The following is a 23,969-nucleotide window of genomic DNA, read 5'->3' as shown; positions in this document are numbered from 1 at the left end:
ACTTTTATTAACCTCTGTAGTCTGCAGAGGCTGAAGCCTTGTTTCTCTCTGCCTTCCTGGAGCCCATTTAACAAAATTGGGATTGTATTTAAATAAATGGGCCTTGCAACCAACCAACCTCCTCAGGATTAAGGATCTTAAATCCAGAAGTGGAAAGCTGTAGCACTCCCTTTCAAATTTTGTTAGTTTCCCAGGAGGTAATGATGTGGCTTCCTTCCTCTGGTGGCCTGGATCTGGGAAAGTGATGGGAAAATCTTCAAGAAGGCAGTGGGCCTGGGTTTTCAGGTAGGGAAGGAACATCAGGAGCCTGGGTTTCTGGTGCTTTTTCACCCACAGGCCAGGTTAGGAATCATAGATTCTCTTGGACTGGGTCATTTGGTGCTTTTCTTCTCTGCCCCTTATTTCCTTCTAAAGGAATGTGAGGATGTGTGGGGAGAGTAAAGCCTCAATTAATACCTTCAGCAGAGATGGGTTGTATGCTTATTATGTGCTAGGTACTGGTATTGTTAAATGAGTAAAGTACTGTCCCTGCCCTTAAGGGTCCCATTTCCTGATTTAGGTGCAAATTACTGAACTTCAATAGACCTTAATTTCCTCTTCTGTAAAATGGGAAGAATTTTTTATTTTTTCAAATCAGCAAATGGATATTATAATGTGTAAGACATATTGGTAGGCTTTATGGAGAATTTTTAAAAATGACATCATATGGTCCCTTCTCTCCAGGAAGCTAAGCTGTGCATACGCCAAGATGGTTGGTGCCTGGGTAGCTGTGTACAAGTTCAGAGCTGGAGAGTTCAGGAAGGGAGTTTGTTGTGGGTTGAAGAGACCAGGAAAAGCTCCATGGAGGAAGAGGATCTAAGGATGGACAGGATGTTGATGTGGCAGGAAGATGGAGAGCATTACCAGACTGGCGAAACTTCTTTTGCCAACGTGTGGCTGCCTGAATGTTCAGAGTATATGGAGGCTGGTGCAGCTGAGGATTGGGGGTGGGGAGAAAGAAATGAGGTGATTTAGAAAACTAGACTCTGGGGCCAGACCCGTGAAGGCCCTGAAAGACCGACCAGTCCAGAGGATATCCTGTAAGAAGAGAGCCAGGGATTTACGTGTTTTAAGCAGAGAATATGTTAAAAACCAGTAAGATCACTACCTCATTCCTCACCAACACTCCTCCTTTTCTTAAACTCCTCATCTGCTGGAGTTGCTGTAGAGATTTGTAACCCTTTCAATTAAAAGAAAGAAAGAAGGGGTTGGGGGGAGGAAAGAAGGAAGGAAGGGAGGGAGGGGAAGAGAAGGGAAGGAAGGCAGGAAGGAAAGGAAGGGAAAGGAAAGGAAAGAAGAGGAAAGGGAAGGGAAGGGAAGGGAAGGGAAGGGAAGGGAAGGGAAGGGAAGGGAAAAGAAAAAAGAAAAGAGAAAAGGCAGTCAGGGTGTGAGCAGAAAACCTCAGAGAAATATCAGTTCCCCCTTGAGAAATCTTGGATCTGTGACATTAGTTCGGGAGGCTTTGGAATAATGAGAAATTTTTTTTTTTTTCTCTAAGAATCTTCAAGTATAGATAAAGATGCACCTGGAGGCAGAGTTCAGTAAAGATAACCAAGAGGAGGGCCCTGCAGCCTGGTAGATACCTAAGGTGTTTGTCATTTGTTCCCTGGAGACTAGGCTGGATATGCATTGCACAGAGTCTGGCGGGAATCCTGATTTCATCAGAGGGCCAATCCCTGCAGGGTCAGGCCTGGACTGTTTCCTCCGTCAGTTGCAATAGGTGTATGTTCATTTTGAGGGGCTGAGACTAGATACTTTTAAACCTCTTAAAAAGAAGTGAATTCTGGTTTTTTAAATAGAAACCTTTGAAGACAGTTCCCGTGTTCCTGTGAGGAGGGTAAAGCCTGTGTTCTCCTAAGAAAACATTTTGTGTTTTTGTTTCTGGTTTTATTTTTGTTTTGTTTTGTTTTGTTTTTTACTGGTTGAGCCTGGCTCTCACCTAGGCACCAGGATAAAAAAGTAAGTGAAATTTTGTCCCTTTCCTGAGGCACTCTCAGTTGGGTGTGGGAGATGGATATATATACAAACACATATTGGCAATGCTGTAAGATAAAGGTTGTGAGAGAGGTATGTGAAAAATGCTGAAGTCTAACTGTCCCAGACAGAGAGAGAGACAGAAAGGGATAGAAGGAGAGGTGTGGGGGTGGGAGCCTGGCAGGGGGAGGGAACCTCCACAGATATGAGGCTCAGGGGCTGGGGCTGGGGCTGGGGCTGGAGCCGGAGCCTCAGCCTCTGAACAATCCCTGATTGTGCCCCCTGCTCCAGATGGAAGGAGCCGAGGAATCTGAGGAACTGGTCATCCCAAGGATTATGATTTCCATAAACAAAGGCAGTTTATATAAAGCACACTTTTCCAAATCTCCCAACCTCTTATGTCCAACTGTTCATTCTTTCCACCCCCACCCTACCCCAACTCCACTTAACTGAGCTAATTTCCAAATTAACTTTGTCCTTGTAATTAGTTTGGCTGAGTTCCTTTTTTCACCTCTTTCCTGAAGGTTCCCAGAATCAGCCTGGGATACCTGCTTGCTCCGTTACCTGGTATTGTCAAGTGATGGGGTGCTTTTAACTGCTTCTTCCCATTATTTCCCAACTGGGAGATTATTAAAAGGCAAGGGACTGAGATTCATAGATGGGGACAGAGAGAGAGAGAGGGAGGGAAGGAGGGGGTAAGAGAGAGAGACAGACAGGCAGACAATGGGAGGAGAGAAGGCATATTCAAAGGAACAGGAAGCCAGGGATAGGCAGGCTGGCAGTGTAAAGCTCTGAGAAAGGTGGGGTTTTATTCACCTTGATTCCCTAGTCATCCAAAAGGACTTTCCTCTGGACAGCAGAATTCTTGGGTTATAATGCCAAACCCTGAGCATTTAACTTGCTGCTCTAGCATAACTCTTAATCTCCCTAGAAGTCTACCAGTTTGACCTCACTATGGGGCTGAATTTGGGGACACTCCTCTTTGTCTGCCTCTCCCATATACATACTGGTAGTGGCTGCCACTGACAGTGCTGTCAACTCTTCAGCACCAACCCCCAAGTTAGCTACTGTGTGGATGAAGTTTGATCCTAGACTGATGTACCTATCAGTGATGCACACATCTGGGAAGTCTCCCTCACTAGGCAGTGGGTGATGTGAGAATCCAAACTCATTTTAATGTCACTTTAAGCCAAATATAATTAGAAAGGAAAATCTGGCTTTGTAAAGAACAAAATGAGAAAGAAAAAGAAAGAAAGAAATATTGAATGCATTGCGAAACCTAGGTGAAGTGACCTCTGGATTATTTGTACCATTTCTGCTCTCATTTAGGCAGAAAATTGAGAGGGAAGCCTATAAAGCTTTTACCTAAGGGGTTTAGTTTGCCTTTGGTTTTTATATCAGGGTCACATTATAAGACTGGCCTCTTTCAGCACAACCCCAGAATTGAGTAATCCCTCAAATGCAGTGGGACCTCCTTGCCAGAAGGTCTGTGGGTAAACCAGTCTTTCCCAGCAGGGGTGCCACTTCTGCAGTCATGAGCAAGTCACTTCACTGGAGCCTCAGTTTTCTCATCTATAAAATGGAGGCAATAATACTTACCCCAGAGAGTTGACTGAAGGAAGGAACCTGTGTTAAGAAACAGTATCTGAAACACAATAGATATTCAGTAAATCAAAGTTGTTAATATTGGACAGTGCCTGTTTTTCACAGCTCACAGTCCAAAGCAGATCTGAGGTAGGCAGACAATAGGATGAGTGAAGAACAAATAACAGTCCAAATACAGATAAGTCTCTATTAAGTGTGTCAAGGGAGGTGACCAGTGTTGTGTTATCTCTGAATTTATGGTCTCTGGCATGCAATGCAGTGGGAGCTTGGAGACGGCAGTACAGGGTTATAGAAAGCAACTTTGTGTAGAATTAGATCTGAATCATGGATCTGAAGATTGAGTGGCCTTTTCACCTGTGTGAGCTTTAGTTTCTTCATTTGTGAAATGCAGTGACAGCAGCCACTTACCTCTACTTTAAGTCCTGGAAAAGCAGTCTTTGGATGTGCACAGTAAGGGTGATCATCATTTTAGCCCTGTCTCTCCAGAAGGTTTCAACCCAGTGTGTTAGAACAGTGATACTCACATTTTAACCTGCTTATGAGACACCTGGGGATCTTGTTAAAGTGCATATTCTGAATCAGAAGGTCAGGTGCAGTTTCTGCATTGGCACCAAGCTCCCAGATGATCCTGATGACGTTGCTCCTAGGGCCACACTTTGAAATGTTAAAGGATGCTTTCCTCTAGGGGGATAGATCTTCAACATTTTAATGGGAGTGAAGAGAAGACAGAATTCATTTAACTGAAATCACTTTTCAGCAACTTAGTAGTATAACAGAGGGGGGCATTGCTTCAGGAGCACCTGTATGTTTGTGGGACAGGAGTAGGTATGGTGCTTGCCAGTGTACCCCTCTCTGACTCAAAGATTGACCGGCCCTACCTTCCTCATCCCTGCCACCTCACAAACTCTCAGTCTTCCTCAGCCCACCCCCATTAAGTGTGCACTCATGCCAATAGCTGGCAACTGCAAAGTTCAACAGCAACCAGCCAGTATGTTGGTGGAAACTTCTCCGTGCCTGAGCTGGTTGGGCATTTGCACTCCATTTTTTTTTTCTTTTATGAAAAATGTCCTTATAATCTAGCTCCCAATTTGGTGTAGATTTGGGGGAAGACATTTTTCGGAGTTGCTAGCCAGGACTTTAACTTGGAAATTGGGTCAAGAGCAAATTGTGTGATTTGGGAAGGAAGATGGTTCATAGGCTTAACTGGAAGCATGTTTTGGTGGGAACAAAAGAGTGCCATCTCTGTCAGGTCAGTTTCTCACAATTCACATAGAGCTAATGGTTGTTCAGCCAACATGATGAGCTAACTCACTCTTTACCTCCCTTCTCCATCTGTATTCAGAACTCCAGGATGTAGAGAAGATCCACAGGCCAGAAAAGAGAGAACCTAAACCTTCAGAATCCTCCTCATTCAGTAGGGGAAGCTTGGCCCTTATATCTAAGGAATCCTCCCCACTAGGGAAAACAAGAGACTCCCATTAACTATCCTTCATCCTTACTTGTCCCCTAGAAAACACACATATTTGGCCATCTTCAAGTGCAAATGGAGACTTTGCAAACTACACACGTAAGTCCTGAGGAGTTTCTGAGTAAATCAAGAAGTAGGTGGGATCAATCAGTTTAGGCTTTCTGAAACCTAGAGCATGGGGCCAGGAATGAAAATGGGGAGATGATTCTTTAAGAATCCCCAAATCTTTGGACACTCAATGGTATTTCCTTTAGGTAAGACTAATTTGAATCAACCTTGACACTCAGTGTTTGTCCTTTTTCTGAAGAGAAAGGAATTTTATTAGCTCTGTCTGCTTACTTTTATATTTAATAATCCCTGGCAAGCAGGAAGTTCTTTGTGTCTAACCTGACCTCTCCTTTTCCTGAATGAAAACAAAACAAAACAAAAAGAAGAACCTCTTATTAAGGACTGTGACTCTAGTATTCTCTATTCCTGGATAAATAACATTTCCCCAAAAAGGTTAATTTTGTCTCACTTAAGGCAAAGTTCTTTATAATAGAGAAGTAAACTCAGAGAGGTTATAGACGAGACTACCTCTGAGGTCCCCGGTGAGCCAGAGCAGGTTGTCTATTTAGGGGTCAGATTTATTTTCCAACAAACCACCAAGGCTATACTTCCATGGTCCCCACTCAGGGCCAAAAGGTTAGTGTTCACAGGAGCCTGCTGGATGAGTCACCATGCCCTTACTTGTCTGTTTCCTCTTCTCAGCTACTCAAAGCAGCTGGGCCCTGGAGGGCTCTGGTGTCCTTTATATCTTTTCTAGCTAATGACCTGAGGGCCCCTCCTCCTCCCTCCATTGGGAACAGGCTGAGAGGGGTTTTGGCATCTGCTCCTGAACTAGGTACCTATAGAAAAGTGAGACATAGAGAGGAGATGGTAGGAGTAGGCTTACCCACAATCAGGACCTATTCTAATTTCAAAGCAGGAATGTTTTCCTTTGGGAATCACACAGGAATGCCCATCAGCCCAGCCTTGCCTAGAAGGCCTGAGTGGATCCCAAGTGACATCTGTGTGGGCAGAGAAAGGAGAGGAGGGGATATCTGAAATGGGATGTCTGTCTTTGGAGACCTCCTGATCTGATGAAAGAGTGGGGCATCTCCCTGGGATGCTGGGCTATATGAGGTAAGTGCAAACTCTTAGCTTTAAACTTGAACTTGAGGGAGGAGACTTGGTTTCCTCTATTGGATAGCTAATTAGCATAGGGGAGATAGGTTTCTCCAGCTTCCTCAGGGTCTAAACCCATACCAAGATCTTTTAAATAAGGTGGAGGTGGGGTTTTGAACCCTGTTGTGCATTGGCACAGGAGAAGATGGAAAGATATACTGGAGCTGGTAGATCAGTTAAGGAAGGTTCTTGGGAAAGTCCAGAGGGAACAATGGAATGGGATGGGAAAGATTGATAGGGCAGAATCAATTGAAATAAAAGGTAGCAGAGGACACCCTACGGGAGGGCTTGTTGGAAGAATAGGGAGCAGGAAGAGGTCTGGCCAGCTAGGGGCCTGTAGTCTGGAGGCTCTGATTGTTGAGAGCTGCACTGTTGCCTTGTCAAGTTGTGGCCCCACCAGCATTTACATCCAGCCAGCCTTGTGACATCCTCCCCAACATGTACAGGCAGCCGTGCTCCTCAGCAGAGGAATTGTGTTAAAGCAGTTCCTGCTCCATTGAGGACAGAGCAGAGTGCAAGTCCTCCAAAGAGGAGGAGCTGATGTGTCTAGGGATTGAGAGAAACTTGAGCCTCCTGTCTTCCTGGAGGAGATAGTGAAGCTGTTACAACTTGATTCCAGGATGAGGCCTGCCTCTGGGGCAGCTTGTATTTGATGAGGGATAGCAACTCTTTTTCAAGGGTAGCTATGGCCCAGGGTCCTGGAACTGTACAGTAACCTGGCACAGGACAATCTGCAGCACAGTCAGGCTGTCATCCACCAGAAGAGCCACGTGTTCCAGGGCTCTGGCTGCTCGCTATCACCTAGCTGGATACTCCCTGGACCTTCTTCCTCCTGCTGTCTGCCTGTCACTTGCAAGAATGAAATACTCTCTTTTCCTGAAGCATTTGGTGCTTGATAATTTGTGGATTATAGTTAACTCTCGATAAAGATTCTTCTAATTGCTTGGCTCACCTCAGGTTCTATCTTCAAAGCAAAACCCCTGTCCTTTTCTTTTTATTATCTCTTAATTAATCACTCTGGCTTTCACACTTAGCAGATAATTACAGTCTCCTGGGTAGAAAGTTTATTTTCATAACCTCCTGTTCCAAGTTGGTAGGGTGTGGGGGTGGGAAGGAACCAGGGTGGGGGTGGGGGCAGGGTGGGAAGAGAAATGTTGAAGGAAGGTTAGGGCAATGGGTAGTGGGTGGGTGAAACCAAAGGAGAAGAAAGGGGCATCTGGGCAGCAACAAGGGGGACACATAGAGTGATAAACAGAACCTCTAGTCTGCCCAACAGGCCCAAGGAGGCTCTGTAAGTGGGCAGGGAAGCCAGCAGTTCTCCCGCCAGAAGACCACACCTGGTCCCCCAGCACTAGGGCAGCCTGAGCTGTATTGCTGGTTCCCTTGGCCTATCGTGGTGGAGTAGGATTTAGCAGGAGATGATCCCAAGTGAAATTCATTCAACCATGTGCTGGGATATGCGGAAAGTTGGGGTGGGAAAGGCTGTGTCAAGGAAAGGAAGGGTAGGGCCACCATCCAATTAGGATTCGGTGCTTGGCCTGTGGATTTTTCTGTTTTGAGCAGAGCAGAACATTCACTCTGGGGCTTAACCCTGTGGAAATGACTAGGAAATGATATCTTAGTAATGTGATCAAATGAAGAGGAAAAGACCTAGCAGTAATTCACACCTACCTCAGTAGACACTACACTATGTTTTTATAGGAGCTCATCATCTCCATTTTAGAGATGAGAGAAGGTATGGCTCAAGGAGATGATGTAAAAACAGGGAGAGAGAGTGTTCCCACTGGGCCCTCGCCCCTGGACTTGCCGGACTTCTGGTTCTGCTATCATTACAGGGCCTGGGGCTATTCTTGGCCTTCCAACCCAGAGAGGAGAGAGGACAATATCCAGGTGATGGATATGAGAAGTTTAAGAGACAGAAGAGTTTATCCAGAGAGGTAGATGCAAGCTGGTTTAGAACCTACAGCTCTAGCATGAACTCCTGTGTTTTTTCCTCATTACTGTTTATGATGATGTCTCTGTGGCCTGGCTCCTGCCTGTCCCACAGGAGGTAATGGAGAATGGGGGACATTTTTTTTTCCCTTTCTAGATTGAATTTTCTTTTATGACCATTGCCCACTGTTCTTAGTCTTTAGAATAAAATAAGTTGGATCCTACTATTTTGCCATTAACTAGCTATAAAATGTTGAAATTGTTATATAACCAGAATATTATGTTCTTTGTTAGTAAATGGGAATCTTGAAAGGACTGCAGACAATATATAGAGTCCGGCAGAAGTAAGGCCTGCATGAGTGTGGTTGGTAGGGTAATAATATGGGTGTAATTTATAGATGTATTTTGAACATTTTACCTAAAATGTTATATGGTGTGCTTGAGTGTGATATTGTTATGTTATAGAATTACACGCTTATGATTTTGTAATAAAAAAGAGACATTATTTGTGCCAGACCCTGTATGTAAAACAGAGTCCTTGGCATTTGAAAAGTTATAAACAAATAGCTATTATTACTACTACAACTACTGTTATTACTTTATACGTGACAGCACCTAGCCTAACCTAGTAGAAACCACATAAAACAAGTTGATTTTTTTAAAAATTGGTAAGGGAATGAGGGTACTTTAGTTCAACTTCTTCAGTATGGTAAGGCACAAAATGTCTAGCCTGTACTCCTTCTGGAGTATACTGCTGAACAAAGCCTTGATAGCCCATGACACTGTCCCAATGCAATTTTTCTTTCTACAAATAAGTTGTCTGTTCTAGCTAGGTGTACTTCCAATGCAGAGCTTATTGGCAACGAGCTCCAGGCAGGGTTGATCTTCCCATTACTGACCTTCAGGCCTCAGACTGCCCAGTGCACCTGCTGCCTGCAGCAAAGCCCATGTGCCAAAAGGTTAAATGTGTCATCTCATACAGCTTGCAAATTCTGGTTCAGCTTAGGGTTCCTGGGCATTACAATAGGAACATCTGTATTCAAGAGGCAATACAGAAAGAGCACTATGGATTTGAGCATCATTTGTGTCTCAAATGGAGTGACCTTATACAGTGATCTGGGCCTGTTTTCTTAACATAAAATGAGATCAATTTTCTTACTCTTTGCCATCCTGTGGGATTTCACAAAAGGGTTCTTCCTGAATGAGACCCTGAATCTTTGATTTGGTTTGCATGCCAGAAGTACTGATTTCGGAGGGCTAAAGTGAGCGTACCCCAGGAGAAGCATCATTTGCTCAGGAGCAAGGGTGGAAACAAAAGTTTTATACATTTTCATATCTGACCTAGACTTGGATAAGGAGAGCAGGAGTGACACACACACAGATAGTCTCCTGTCTTGGGGATGGTCTGGTCTGCTCCAAGAAAGTGGGAGACCCTAGATCAAGAGTGTGGGTGCATGTTGATAAGATTCTCTCCTTGAAAAAACATGCTCTGGCTTTACTCTGAACTTTAGCTTTGGTCCATGAAAAGGTTTTGCAGAGTCTTGTGGGAACGTAAACATTTGGCAGATTTCTTTCCCTGAAAGCTATTTCTACTTTTTTTTTTCTGGGAAATTTCGCCAGCAGAATCAAGCCTCCTCCGCCCTCCTCTCCTCCCTCCCGTTTTCCTGAGACACCCAACCCCCTCTCTTCATCTCCCTTAAATGAAAACAAAGTGAACTGGTGGGTACTGGGAATCATGTCAGAGCAAACTGGGCCAGATGAAAGGACTGAAGCAAACAGCTCTCTCAAGAGGAGAAATTATCAGGAGGGAGGAGGGAGGAAAAAAATAGGCAAATGGCATCAGGGTAAAAAGTGAATTCCAGACATTTAAAATTCTTTTGGTTTTAATCATCTTGGAGGCCTACCAGAGCAGAGCTGTGGGGGGAGGGGTAAAAATGAAAGCCAGGGCCATCCACTGGGAGCCAGTGCTCAGGAATCTGTCTGTAAATACCTAAAGCCCTCCTTATGTAGGCTTCTTACTCTTCTCCATTTGCGCCCTCCACCTCTTCGTGCCATCTGATGCTCAAACGGTTACCACCCCCAAGGGCCCTTCCTGACTTACCTTCCCCTTTATCTCACTTCACAGACTCAGTTTTAGAGCACTGACCTTTCAGTTTTCTATCAGATTGCAAGTCCCCAAGGCCCTGGATTATGTTTTGTTAAAAACAAAACAAATATTACAAACAACAAACCCCAACCTCTATCATAAGTCATTCCTGGACCTTCTCAGTGAGGGTCAGTCTCAGAGGAGCTTCTGGTCCTGTTTTTCTCCTTTTTAAATGGATTTGAAGAGATTAGTTAAGCTTGCAAGAGACTCCGTAGGAACTAGGGGGCTGGGAGGGAGGTTGGCAGGTCCTGGGTGCCTACTCTGTGCTGTGTTCTATGTTGTTAACTTTAGGATGGTCTCAAGGACTGTTCTGTAAGAGTCCTGGAGGACATGGCCAGTCTTTATGCCCCCTCCCTCAGTGGTGGGGCTGGTTGTCAGGAAAGGTAGCAGGAGAAGCCCCTGGCCATGGGGGGATCCTAAACTCTTCACTTTCCCTAGCCTAGGGGACAAGGTGGGGGTTCCAAGGTCAGGGAATGAATCAGGAAATAGCCTGAAGTGGCATGATGAGTGATCAGATCAGAAGAGAAGCAGAACCTGGGATTAGCCTGGGAGGCAGGAGGAGGATAGGGAAGACACGTGATGATATGGCTGGGAGCCATGCTCAAATTCCTCTTTTTCCAGTTCTGGGCCCCTCTTCCTATGCATCTTTTTTCTTTCTGAGCTTCTTCCCCAAGACCTCCATCCCACCCAACTCTGAATTCTGTATTTCCCTTTCTCCATCAGAAGGCAGCTCTTTTAATTCTGACAGCCAGTTGTTTCTCCCACTCCCCACCCCACCTTGCTCAAACTTTGATTCTTGGGCATTTGGACGTTATTTCTTATACTGCACCTCCCACTCCCTGTCCCCATTAAGATTACAAACATTGAAAGCTTGAGGGTATATTTGAGTTGATCTTAGACTGCGAGTCAGGTGACAGGGATTTTTATCTTGATTCTTCTTTGTTTTTTTCTTGGGCAAGTCCTGTGCCCTTTCAGGGCCTCAGTTTATTCAACTGTTAGGTAAGGAAGTTTATTAGATCATGCCTGCAGCCTCTGATGTGCCTTTTAGCTTCTGGATAAAGCAGCATCTGGAATGCAGACTTCTCTGGGTTGAATCAAGGACCTGCTGCCTCCTACCAGCATGACCTTTTTGTAGAAGAATAGCAGAATCTGCTTCATAGGGTGGTGATAAAGATCATATTAAATAATCTGTGTAGCCCTGGTGGGTGTGGCTAAGTGGATTGAGTGCCACTGGGCTGTGAACGAGAAAGGTCACCAATTCAATTTTCGGCTCCCTGGCGTGGGCCAGGTTCCCAGCAGGGGTGTGTGGGAGGCAACCAATTGATGTTTCTCTCCCTTTCTTTCTCCCTCTCTTTCCCTCTCTCTAAAAATAAATAAATAAAATCTTTTAAAAAATCTATGTAGAATGGCAAGATATCTGAGATGTTTTAGACATGCAGTACATGTTTGACTCTTATTGTTAATGAATACTAACATTCTGTAGTGAAGAGTAACAACAACAAAAAAGAGCTGTGGGTTTGTGGTCAGGGGACCTGGGTTCAGATTCCAGCTCCCCTCCTGATTTTCTGTGTGACCCTATACAAGTTCATTTGGAGTTGTGAATATAAGTTAATAATTGAAAGTCCTTGGGGGCAAGAACCTTCTCTGTCTTAGTCTTGCATTTACCCACCCACCCCCATGACCTCTGCCTAGAATAGTGCCTGGCGCAGACACTCCGAAAATGTGTCAAATGAATGACTGAGTATAAATTATTTAATATATGAGCAGGGAAGCTGAAGCTCTGGTTAGTACAAAGACTTACTCAAGATGGATAAGCTAATCCTTTGTTGTGGGGGCTGTTCTTTGCGCTGTACGATGTTTAGCACTGTAGGATGGCCTTACTCACTAGAAGCCAGTAACACCTCCCACCCACAGGTGTGACAACAACAATGTCTCTGGACAATTTCCAAATGTCCCCTGACATGAAATCACCTCAATTGAGAACCACTGAGCTAACCATAGGAAGAACTAGACCCAGAAGTCAAGTCTTCTGACTCCCAATCCATATCATTTTCTAAAATGCCACATTACTGCCTATCTCTCTCTTTACCCAAATATTTAACCTTTGCCATATCCCATAAAATTAGAGAGTTTATGTTGCTGAGCATAAAGTAAAATATTTTGCTTCCAGCCCATATCAAAAATGATTAGGTTTCCCCTTAAACTGTTACTTACCTCTCTATCCAGGGTTGGGGCTAGGGAAGAAGCAGGCAGGTGGCAAAGACAGCCACCTGAACAATCCACAGTGGGTGAGTGGATGGAGGCCCTGACTTTCTTTAGAAACATCTTGAGGGGGTGTCCAACCTTTTGGCGTCTCTGTGCCACACGAGAAGAAGAAGAGTTGTCTTGGGCCACACGTTAACTACATTGCAACACATAATCACAAAAAATTCTCACGTTTTCAGTAAATTTGCAGTTTTGTATTGGGCTGCGTTCACAACCATCCTAGGTTGCATGTGGCCTGCAGGCCGCAGGTTGGACATCCATTCTAAAGTCTGTGATAAGGATTGCTAGAAGATCTACCACAATACCACAACTCTGCTTCAAGCAGATAGAAGCAGATTCCTGTGGTGACAGACAACAGGACTAACTCTTTTGAGCCTCAGCTACCTGCTGCACCCCGTCATCTCACCTTCACCTCCCACCCCCATTAGCTATAGCTGCTGAGACTTCTCCGATGTCCTAGGGCACCTGGGAGTACTATATGAAAGTCACAGATTAATCCAACTCCTGGAAGTTACCAATGAAAACCAAGACTCAGGAGGGTAAGTGACTCACTGCCCCAAAGCAGACACTAGAACTGGAAGTTCCACCTTAACCCTGCCTTGTCCCCCAGCAACACACACACACACACACACACACACACACACACACACACACACACACACACTCCCCCACCCCCTCTCTTTCATCAGTTTGGAAAACCTCCATGGACTTCCCTGCCTCCTCACACCATTTTCAGTTGCACAGATCAAAAAGTCCTTTCTGGGTGTGGGGTGGTGGTGAGATAAGGACCTACTAAGGAACTGAGGCCTGCACAGGAAGGTGTGGTCCCCAAAGAATATGGGGGACATCACTTAGGCCTACCAGCAGATCCCTCCCACCTTCCCCAGACATGCCCTTATCCTGTAGTCTCTGGCCCCATCCCCTCTCCTAAGGGGCCTACTCTTGCTGTCATGGCAACTGGAGGATTAAGGCCAGCTTGGAAGCCCAGTGATGTTGGAGAGGGTTTAGAAAGGAGGCAGGTGGAACGAGGAAATGAGAGAATAAGGTAATGAATGATAAGGAAACAGCTGGGTAGGGGGAGGGAGGGTTGAGCAGGGAGGAAGGTGAAGGGAAAGAGGGGATGAGAGAGAAACCTCATTTATCCTAAGAGAAAAAGAGGGAGGAGGGGGGAAAGGAGAGAGAGAAACCTCAACTTTTATTTAAAAATCACAGAGCAGTTGTACGCCTGGAGTTGTTGCTATGGCAACGTCAAAGAAAAGGAGATAGCTTGTGAAGCCATGAAAACCCAGTAGGGGTAAATGTTTAAAGCCAGGAACAAAAGCCATTGAGAGATGATTAACAAGCTGCAGGTTCCAGACCCCTGCCCATTGTCAGGGGACTTGGCCTGAGATTCCAGCCTGTTCTACTTCTCTTCTCCACCCTTTATTTACCCTCACTCACCGTGAGGATTTCAAAGAAGCAACTAGGGAGCACCAGCCCTCCCTCCAGTCTTCTTCCCTTTATCAGGGATTGCCTTTCTCAGTTCATTCCCAAAATCCCCAGACGAAGGCTGAAAAAGCTTTCCCTGAACTATTAGGAAAAATATAGTCTTTGTAGGGAAAACAACAAAAAAAGGCTTTGGTCTGATAAGCGGGAGAACTTCTGAACACTGAATTAATTATGATGGATAATTAAGTTGTGAATTTTCTACACTTGGATATTCTCCATTGTTAAAGAGTCAGATGTCACTGACAGGCTGACCTCTGTGTTGATTGTTGCCCTGAGTCTCTGAAATGCTAAGGTACCTGGGTTCTTCCTTTACAAAGGGAGGTACATTCTAGTCTGGAAGCTTTGCTGGGCCTACTTAACTGTTTAATTCCACCTCTTATTCCTCTTTTAATGTTCCTTAGGATTTTTCCAGGAGGCTTAATCTTCTCAAACCTCAAGATGGCCAAAACCTAAACTGATATTTCGGGGTTAGGTATATTCAGCAGAATTTTTTTTTTTAAATGTCAAAGTCCTTTTTTTAATATTTTAAGTGAGTCTCACTCAGTCATCTGACTCTGACCCCAGACATCACAACAGCTGGCTAGCCCCTTGCCACATCGTGTCAGGAAAATAATCTTTTGAGCTTTGCCTCTGCTATCTTCCTTCAGATGCCTCCCAAGAAATTGTGGATATCAGAGAAGGTTGTGATGTCCTTTTCTTTCTGTCATCTCAGGATGCAACTTTGAACTAAAGGCTAAAATAGCTAAGTCACAGGAGTCCTGTTTTATATCTGTAGCTTTCCCTCCCACTGTTATCAGCCACCTCCAGGCCATTCCTCCAGACACTCTAAAGACTAAGCCAAACCAGCAGAGAGTAGCAACTGAGGCTGAATGATTCCTCAAAGAGTTGCTTTTACTGAGCAGAGCATTTGGCACTATGCCACCAGTTTGCACCGAGGAATGTTCTTAGGAGCAGCCCTGTGAAACTTCTAATTGTATTTATGGTAGCAATGTTGCCCAGGACATGGTTCAAAACATCGTTGTGTCCTTTTATGAGGATCCATGGGAGAAAGTTTTGTAATGATACTTTTTCTAAGACACTGGTTAGTTTTTATTTTATGGACATTGTAAATTGTGTTACTTTGATTCTTTTCTTTTTGCCCTGGTTACTTGGAAGCTCAAGGCTACCCTTGCAGTTCATCTCTGATGCATATATTTAGTATATTATCTTTACCCCAACTTCAGTTTATTTCTCCTGTCCTTTTCTGTTTCCCTGCTTGTTTAATCACCACCATCCTCTCCCTATGTCTAGTGTCTTCTCTCTCTCTCTCTCTCTCTCTTTTTTTTTTTGGTCTTCTCTTAATTATATTGTTTACATCATTGACTGAATGTGTCTGTGTATCCTGCCTCAAGTCTTTCGTGTAACAAATAAATTAATCAAATGAGTTAAGTTAAGATATATAAAACAGATAGCAGAGTACCTGGCAAAAAGTAAGTAAGCAGCTACTAAATGTCAGCTATTTTAAATAACAAATAATACAAGTTATCTACAATCTTCCTTTCAGAGGTCCTGTAAACATGGACTGGAGGCTATAGGAAGCTATTTGGGTCCCCAGATTGAAGGCATCTGTAAATAGTTAACTTCTGATAAACCCAGGAGAACCCTCCGCCCCATGTATAGCATCCAGTCACTGATTGTTTTAATCTTCTTTTTAACCTCAGAATGTAGTATAGTAATAATTATGATAATACTCAGATTTGCCTTGCTTATTAGAGTTGACCTGAACTGTTATTTGAATGAATTTCTAATTCCCTGCTCACACCAAGACTGACCACTAAAAAGTTCTGTGTGGCAAAGGGAATCTACATGCCTGAGGTTAAGATTTTTCCAGGGATAATCCCCAAAGTGAGAAATCTCTGTGCCACTATTGAAAGCTGATGGTATTGTGCCTATCTAGAGGAGAGAGAGAACTAAGCCCAGAGAAGAGAACCAGCTAAGACAGGAAGAGGTTGACAAAATGTGACCTCTGTTTGTGATTCACACACAACCAGACCTGGATCAGGTTGAGTTCTTTGTTTTTTTCTTGTCTATTCATTTCCAACCAACCTTTCATTTGGTCCTGAGGGAAAAAGAAAACAACTACCCATGGGAGCCCTGTTTTATTCAACTCTGCATTTTTGAGCACTTAGTATTTGCTAGGCACTGTTAGGTGCTGTGAGTGTGCAAAGGGCGCTCTTTACTTCCCAAGTGCAGGATTCCAGTTATTTTTCTTTTCTCTAAGTTGGATAAACTCTCAGTGGATAAACAGCCCAGATAATGGGCATCTTTCCTACTGCTCTGTCATTTTTTCTCTTTCATCCCTTTTTCCTGCTCATATATTCCTTAAGGTCCTGCTCCCTCTAGGTCTTTTTCTCCAGCCCTCCCTCATTTTGTCTGTTGTCTCTCCCTCTCTTTCAAGGTCTTTTTCCTTTCACATTTTCAATGACTTTCTCTTTTTTTCCTATTAAAATAATTTCTGAGAAAGAAAATAGGTTCATATTGTTTGGTGTTTTTTTTTTTTTTTTGGTCTTCTATCCTTTGTTTAAAAAATAAATAACTTCCTCAATTACTTTCAAGAGGGAAAAAAAAAGCTCTCTCAATCTCTCAGTTCTTTTGCTCAGAAGACAAAATATCCTTCAGAATTGGAAAGGAAGGGGAAAACCAGATAGATAATGAGAGAGAGAGAGAGAGAGAGAGAGAGAGAGAGAGAGAGAAGAAGAAGAAGAAGAAGAAGAAGAAGAAGAAGAAGAAGAAGAAAGAAAGAAAGAGAGAGAGAGAGAAAGAAAGAAAGAAAGAAAGAGAAAGGAAGGAAGGAAGGAAGGAAGGAAGGAAGGAAGGAAGGAAGGAAGAAAGAAAGGAAGAAAGGAAGGAAGAAAGGAAGAAAGGAAGAAAGAAAAAAAATTTTCCAGTTAAAAATCCTGATCAGGGTCATTAACCTGACAGAAAAACTTTGTTTGAAGGGAATGTGGAGGGGGAGGAAGGAACTGGCAACTATCAATTCTCAACCTCAAAAGGCAAATATCTTGAGAGCTGAAGGAAATCTAGAGATAGTGAGTATTTTCACTAAAGTATTAGAATAGCTTTGATTCTCTTTTTAATCCGGGAGTCTTTTCCTTTTGATAATTGTACACTTATAGAATATGCTGAGAATTGAGAGGTGGAACAAAAGGGAAGCAGAAAAACATCATTTTAATTTTACCGTGTCAGAATTGTGCAAGTCAGCATAATTACAAAGAAAGCCTAGGCCCCAGTGTGCTGTACTAGTAGTCCTGGCCTTAATACTTTCTAAGAGAAACAGTAAGAAGAGGGTAGTAAGTAGAGTTGAGGTGCAATGGGAGAGCTGTAAGAACTGTTCTAATGTGGCTTGTGATAGCAAAGCTAGTGAAACCCAAGGAAAGACCTGTGGGCAGGTGGGAGGCCACATTGGTGGTGTTGTCATGGGACCCAGATGCAGTGAGGTGGATGCCAGCCTAGGAATAGAGTGTGGGAGGGTATATGGACAGAGATGGGAAGTGGGGGAACAAGGTATCAACTGGTTATAACTTCTCTAGGACTTTGGGAAGAAAAAGATTCAGAAATGTTCTTTGGTTTAGTCCGGAAGAGTGAAAGCAAAGCATAACATGGGACATTATTGAAGGAGTGTCAAAAATAGAACAAATAGAATGTGGAAGAAAACACAAAGCTGGACACCTGGACAAGAGGACACTAGAATAAATAGACAAGGACAAAGACTGGGGTGAGGTCTCATCACTCATTAGGCGCCATAAATGCTTACCTTCTCAGGAGGCCATACCGATGATGGTGAGCCAACTTGAGAATTATTTGTGGAAGTTTTTAAATCCCAGGCTGCTTTTGCCTGGCACCTGATATCCAACCATGGATTGATGTGTGACAGAGAATAAGGACCAATTTTAATATTAGCCTGAAAAAAAAACATAATTAGGAAGAGAATTAGCTGTTCTGGCTGCTGCAGAGAAGAAGTTACACAAGGTTTGTTCTAATGACTTAGGAACATCTTTCTTATTGTTGTCCCCATTTCTCTGGATTGAATCAAAGAAACAGAAGCACAGAGCTTCCACCTCTGCTCCCTAGAAGTCTCTGAGACAGAGACGCGCCACGAGGGAGCAGATCTAACACAATAAGCCTGCAAGCAAACACAAAGAAAGGGCACAAGTTGAACAAGTCGATACATAGTAAACATTTAAGCAAAATAGAAAAGAGGGCAAAAGAGAAGAACAGATCAAAGAAAGAGTAAAGAACCAAGGCATAAGTGTGCCTTGAAGGTAAGAGATTGGGGAAAGAAAGGGCAAAAGAAACAAAATAACTGAGTTATCTTAAGATACTTGCAGAAGAACAGGATGGATTCTGAAAGGAATTAACTCTATGTATGTCCTGTATTATTTTTTCTACAGCCTAAGAGGGGGAAAGGAAAGGATGTAAACTGTTTTGGCAGAGGCAATTTGGGAGGTTGGAAAGGGAGTAAGGATGAGGGTGGCAGTGGGGGTGATGTTCTTATGTAACGTTAAGGCCACGGACACTTTCCAGGCTCAGCTCCACATCATCCACTTAGAGCAAGTTGTTCACTCAGGGCACTTCACTTGGGTGGAGGAAGGCAGGAGTGGAAACTCCAGGCTTAATTGCTAGGTCTCTCTCAGCTCTTCCAGGGAGCACGGGGCAGGAAATTCCTCAAATTCCAGGCTTGTGGGATCATTGCTGAGCTTAACCACAGAGCAAGAGAGAGAAGTAAAGAGGGCCGCCTTGTCTCCATCTTTTTTCCCTTGCAGTTTTAAAGCAGCAGCAAACAAAGTGTTTAGAGGGGCTGATGGCTAAGAAAAAGGCTCCCCAAATAATAGTCCACTGTAAAGAAAGTCCCAGGTCTGGGAATCCTAGAAAAATTGGCCCGTAGTTGAGGAAGGTTGAGATCGAAAACAGACTGCTGTGGATTGGGACAGGGGCATTTCCCGGGGTCTTTTTTTTTTTTTTTTTTTTTTAAAAAAAAAAACTCTGAGGAATAACCAGTGGAAAGGAACTTGCTTTAGGAGAATTTGAGCAAGAACTGCCTTGTTGAAATAAATGGTGACCAAATAGGGGGCACATCAATAGGAGTCTCGGTTGACAATGTTCCCTTTTGCTGAAGGGGAAAACCAGTCAGATCTTCCAGAGCACTTGATGGGGCCGGGAAAGCAGATGCTATTCCATGTGTCACCTCACTGTTCCCTGAACAGCCTGTACATTTCTTCAATTCCATGCTCCTTAAGCCCAAATGATCTCTTTTATCATATATTTTCCCGTTGAAATCTGGATTTGTCTCCAAGATACACTTTAAATGTTTCTCTCTTAAGGTAGTCTTCTCCACTCCTCACAAAGAATAAACTATTTTTCTCTCTGGCTCCTAAAGAAAATTGCTTGAATTTCAACATACTTCTCTTTTGTCTTAATCATAGTGAGCTATTTACCTCTTCCTCTTTCACCAGACAGTAGCACTCCTAGAGGATAAGGAATATGTCTTGTTCAATTTATAACTTTCTTCTCTTAACTCTTTTACCAGCACATAGCAGAGTTCCTGCCACACAATAAGTCTACACACACACAAAATGCTTGTTGCATGAGTATTCCAGTTATTTCAGTGTGGTTTGTCTATTTGGTGGGTCCTTATAATGAATATTTAATTCAAAGTCTGTTTTCTCTTCTAGCTAACCACATCTGCTCCTTATACTATTACTTGTATGTGTTCAGAGAGTACAAACATTTTTAAAATATTTTCTTCAATAGAACATAATTAGAGACTGCTAAAAACTCACAATCCTGTTTTCCAAAGCTAAAAAGAAATGGCTTTTGCATTATCTATAATCATGCTCTTTTCTCAGTGGTGTGGATAACTGAGATGTGAATGTTTCTGTCATAATTGATGATGGGACTGCCTGAAGGGGAGTTGGATTTATTAGGTAGGAAGAAGAAGCAGCAGTGGCTGCTGTAATTCTTCTCAGTAACACAGAGCACATATTGTTGGCAGTCCTGCCCTCAGCCACAACCTAAAAATGTCCAATGTAGGTTGCAATCAAGGAAGTATGTGCATCAAAACCTCAAAAATTCACAGTAAAAATGTTATGTCCCAGGCTTCATCCAAGGGCTGTTAATTCTTTCTTGGGAATATAAAATCTTTTCAGTTCTTCAGACCTGTCTATCCCCTTTTGTTATTAGAACTCTTTTCTGGGTGAACAGGATTAGTCTTTTATTGAACTTTAATGCAGATTCTCCACTGAAAAAAGAATTCATCTGGCTGCAGGATGTCAAAATGACTCTCCTTCTGCTAATTCAGTCAGCTGGTGAAAGGATCACAGTCTGTGGGATATTGCCCTCCTCCCAGTTTCCTTCCTGACTACGAAATGAGCTGTGTGACTTTGAACAAGATTCTTGATCTCTCTGGACCTCAGTCATCCCTAACATGAGGAAATTGGACTCAGTAAAAGCAGAAGCTCATTTTAGCTGTAGCTTTTTTTTATGAATCCTTACTCAAAGATATACTTATTGACTTTAGAGAGAGGAAAGGGGGGAGAGAGAGAGAGGCATAGAGAGACATCGAAGTTAGAGAGAAACATCGATTGGTTCCCTCCCATATGTGCCCCAACCAGGAATAGAACCTGCAACATAGGCATTGGTATGTGCACTTACCAGAAATCGAATCCACAGCCTTTTGGTGTATGGGACAATGCTGCAACCAACTGAGCAACCCAGCCAGGGCTTCATTGCAGCTTTTTGTATTTATATATAAAAGTATTAGGTTTTTAACCATCCTCCTTTACCTGAGGAAGACTGAGTGGGCCCCAGAACTTGTACAGTTGTGGCAGCTCTGGTGGTCTTTATGAAAGGGGTTTTACTTAGTCCCATAAGTTCACTTGTACGATATGCTTATATTTATCAGTATACACACACATACAAGCACACACATGCAAGTACACACACACAACTTTGGATAAATATAATGCATTCTGAGGCATTGAATGTTGAAGGGACAGGAAATAATATTGAGTATGGTTACAGATGTTGCTAGTTTGGATAAGTCTGGAGCAGGGCTCAGAAGAAGGAGACACAGCATGGATTGCGAGTGAAGCAAGATACTCCAGGTATGTGATGAGTATGGTTAAGGGTTGGGTCTTGGTGGGTAGCTATTAAAACCTTATAGACCTTTGTTGTAGGGAACATTTTATGAATTTGACCCCAAAGGCAAGGGAAGTAAAAGCAAAAATAAACGAATGGGACTATATCAAACTAAAAAGCTTCTATAGAGCAAAAGAAACCAACAACAAAACAAAAAGACACCCAACTGAATGGGAGATATTTGCAAATAACAGCTCTGACAAAGGGTTAATATCTAAAATATATAAAGGACTCATAAAACCTAACACCAAACAAACAATCTAATTAAATGGGCAGAGGACCCGAACAGACACTTCTACCAAGAAGACATACAAACAGCCAATAGATACATGAAAATATGTTCAACTTTACTAGCTGTTAGGGAAATTACAATCAAAACTACAATTAAACTAATGGGAAAAATACAATAAAATTTTTTAAATATTAATAAATAGAAATTAAAAACAACCGCAATGAAATACCACCTCACACCTGTAAGAATGGCTATTACCAACAAGACAAGTGTTGGAGAGACTGAGAAAAGGAAACCTTCATTCACTGCTGGTGAGAATCTAGACTGGTACAGTCTGGTGATCCCTCAAAAAATTGAGAATAGAATTATCATATGACCCAGCAATTCCTCTCCTGGGTATTTACCCAAAGAACTCAAAAACATGTATTCACAAAGACATATGCACCCCTATGTTCATTGCAGCATTATTCATGGTGGCCAAGACATGGAGATAATCAAAGTGTCCTAGTATAGAGGACTGGATAAAGAAGATGTGGTACATATATACAATGGAATACTACTCAGCCATAAGAAAAGATGAAATACTGCCATTTGCAACAAGGATGGACCTTGACAATATTATGCTAAGTGGAATAAGTCAGTAAGAAAAAGCAAAGAACCATGTGATTTCACTCAAATGTGGGATATAAAACAAACTTATGGACACAGACAATAGTGTGGTGGTTACCAGAGAGAAGGGGGTGAGAGATGGGGGAGGCCTAATGTATGGTGACAGAGGATAGTTTGACTTTGGGTGGTGGGCGCACAGTGCAATATGCAATCTTGTATCATAGAAAAGTACACTTGAAATTTACATGATCATATTAACCAATGTTACCTCAATAACTTAATAAAAAGTTGAAAGAAAAAACCTTATTATATACCTGGATTCTCAATGAACAGCTATTGTGAGTTATTGAAAAGTGGTCCAGCAGAATGAAGTTTGAGAGACTACATTCAGATTTCTGGGCGTATGAAATTAAGGAAAGACAAAATGCAGGAAAGATGCTGAAGGGGCCATTATCTAAATGAGGCCAGTGGAATATGAGCAGTGTGGAAAACGTTATAAATATCTGGAGAAAGGGATTCTTGGAATTAGATCTATTCACTCACTTATGTGCTAAACGCTTGCCAAGTTCAGGGGCATCAGTTCTGGAAGGGATCATAGAGGTGATCTATCACATGAATTGGGAAACTGAAGACCAGATTAGGGTTGGGGCCTGCCCAGTGCCACACAGCTGATTCTGACCAGTGGAGTGCTCTTTCTACTATAGCTAAATACCACCCTTATTCATTGACCTCAATTTTTCCATTAAATTTGCATTTTGTGCCTGAGGGGCTCCCGTGGGTATAGTGACCTAACGCATCCCAAGATCTCTACTATAGATATGCTGCCCCCTGCAGTCAAAAGTCAGGATTTGCTTAGATCCTTTGCCAGATACCCAAATCCCAGGCCTGAGGTTTAATCTTCCCCAACAGCCTCTTGCACAGACTGCACAATAACTTAATCAGAAAGGAAGGAGAGGGTCCAAGTGTTCAGGCAAATGCTGTTCCACTAGACTCCTCACTTGTCCATCCCCATCGGCATTCCTTGAATAGTGTAAGGGCACGTGCAGACCTTCTGCTGACGTGCCTAGGCCCTATTTCCAGCTTGCTGCTTATTTCTGTGGACTTTTGTCTGCACATGCTCACAAGGATTTCATCCAGGAGGAGCAAGGAAGTGCCAAGAGCAACCACCCTCGATGATGTTATTGTCCCCAGGTACCTTATAAAATTGTTTTTGGAGCCCTATGTAGCCCCTACTCTCTCCTCTACATAGGTTTGACCTAAAGCTATGAAATGGGCTAAGCAATTGTAAAGTTCTGGCCTGGAAGCCTAGACCTTTCACTTTTGGGCAAAAAGTGTAAATTGTGCCCCTTCAGCAATCATTTCATCACCCTGTTGTCCTTTCTGAGTTGTAGGGAGCAGCAGACGAGACTCTGCCCTAAATGGAGGGGACTGTCCTTCATCACTCTGTGTACAGAAACATCAGTCATCCTCTTATTGATGGTAAGGTCTTGACAGTTTTAGACAGTCAGTAGTATGTTTTCATTTCAGTTAGTTTAAATCTGGCAAGCATTTATTGAGTGCCAGGCATTAAGTGCCCAAGAAATGGAGATAAATACAATATAATTACTTGCCTTCCAGGAGAACATAGTTATGTAAATTTTTATTGAGGACCTACATAGCACCTATAGCAGACATGGCAAAGATAAAGACAACAGAAAAAATTATTTGAGGATAGAGAACAAGTAACAGTTATGGAAATCGCCTGACCACCAGATCTGCCAGCAATCCTCCCTTCTCTATTAGAAGGCAGCTTGGGGTACAATGGAAAGCACAAAATAGGAGTTAGGAGA

The sequence above is a fragment of the Pteronotus mesoamericanus genome, unplaced genomic scaffold, assembly GCF_021234165.1.
Source record: "Pteronotus mesoamericanus isolate MK-2021 breed Mesoamerican mustached bat unplaced genomic scaffold, CSHL_Meso_final scaffold_705, whole genome shotgun sequence".
NCBI classification, from domain to species: Eukaryota; Metazoa; Chordata; class Mammalia; order Chiroptera; family Mormoopidae; genus Pteronotus; species Pteronotus mesoamericanus.
The sequence above is the reverse complement of the archived record's forward strand: the minus strand, read 5'-3'. Positions refer to the sequence as shown.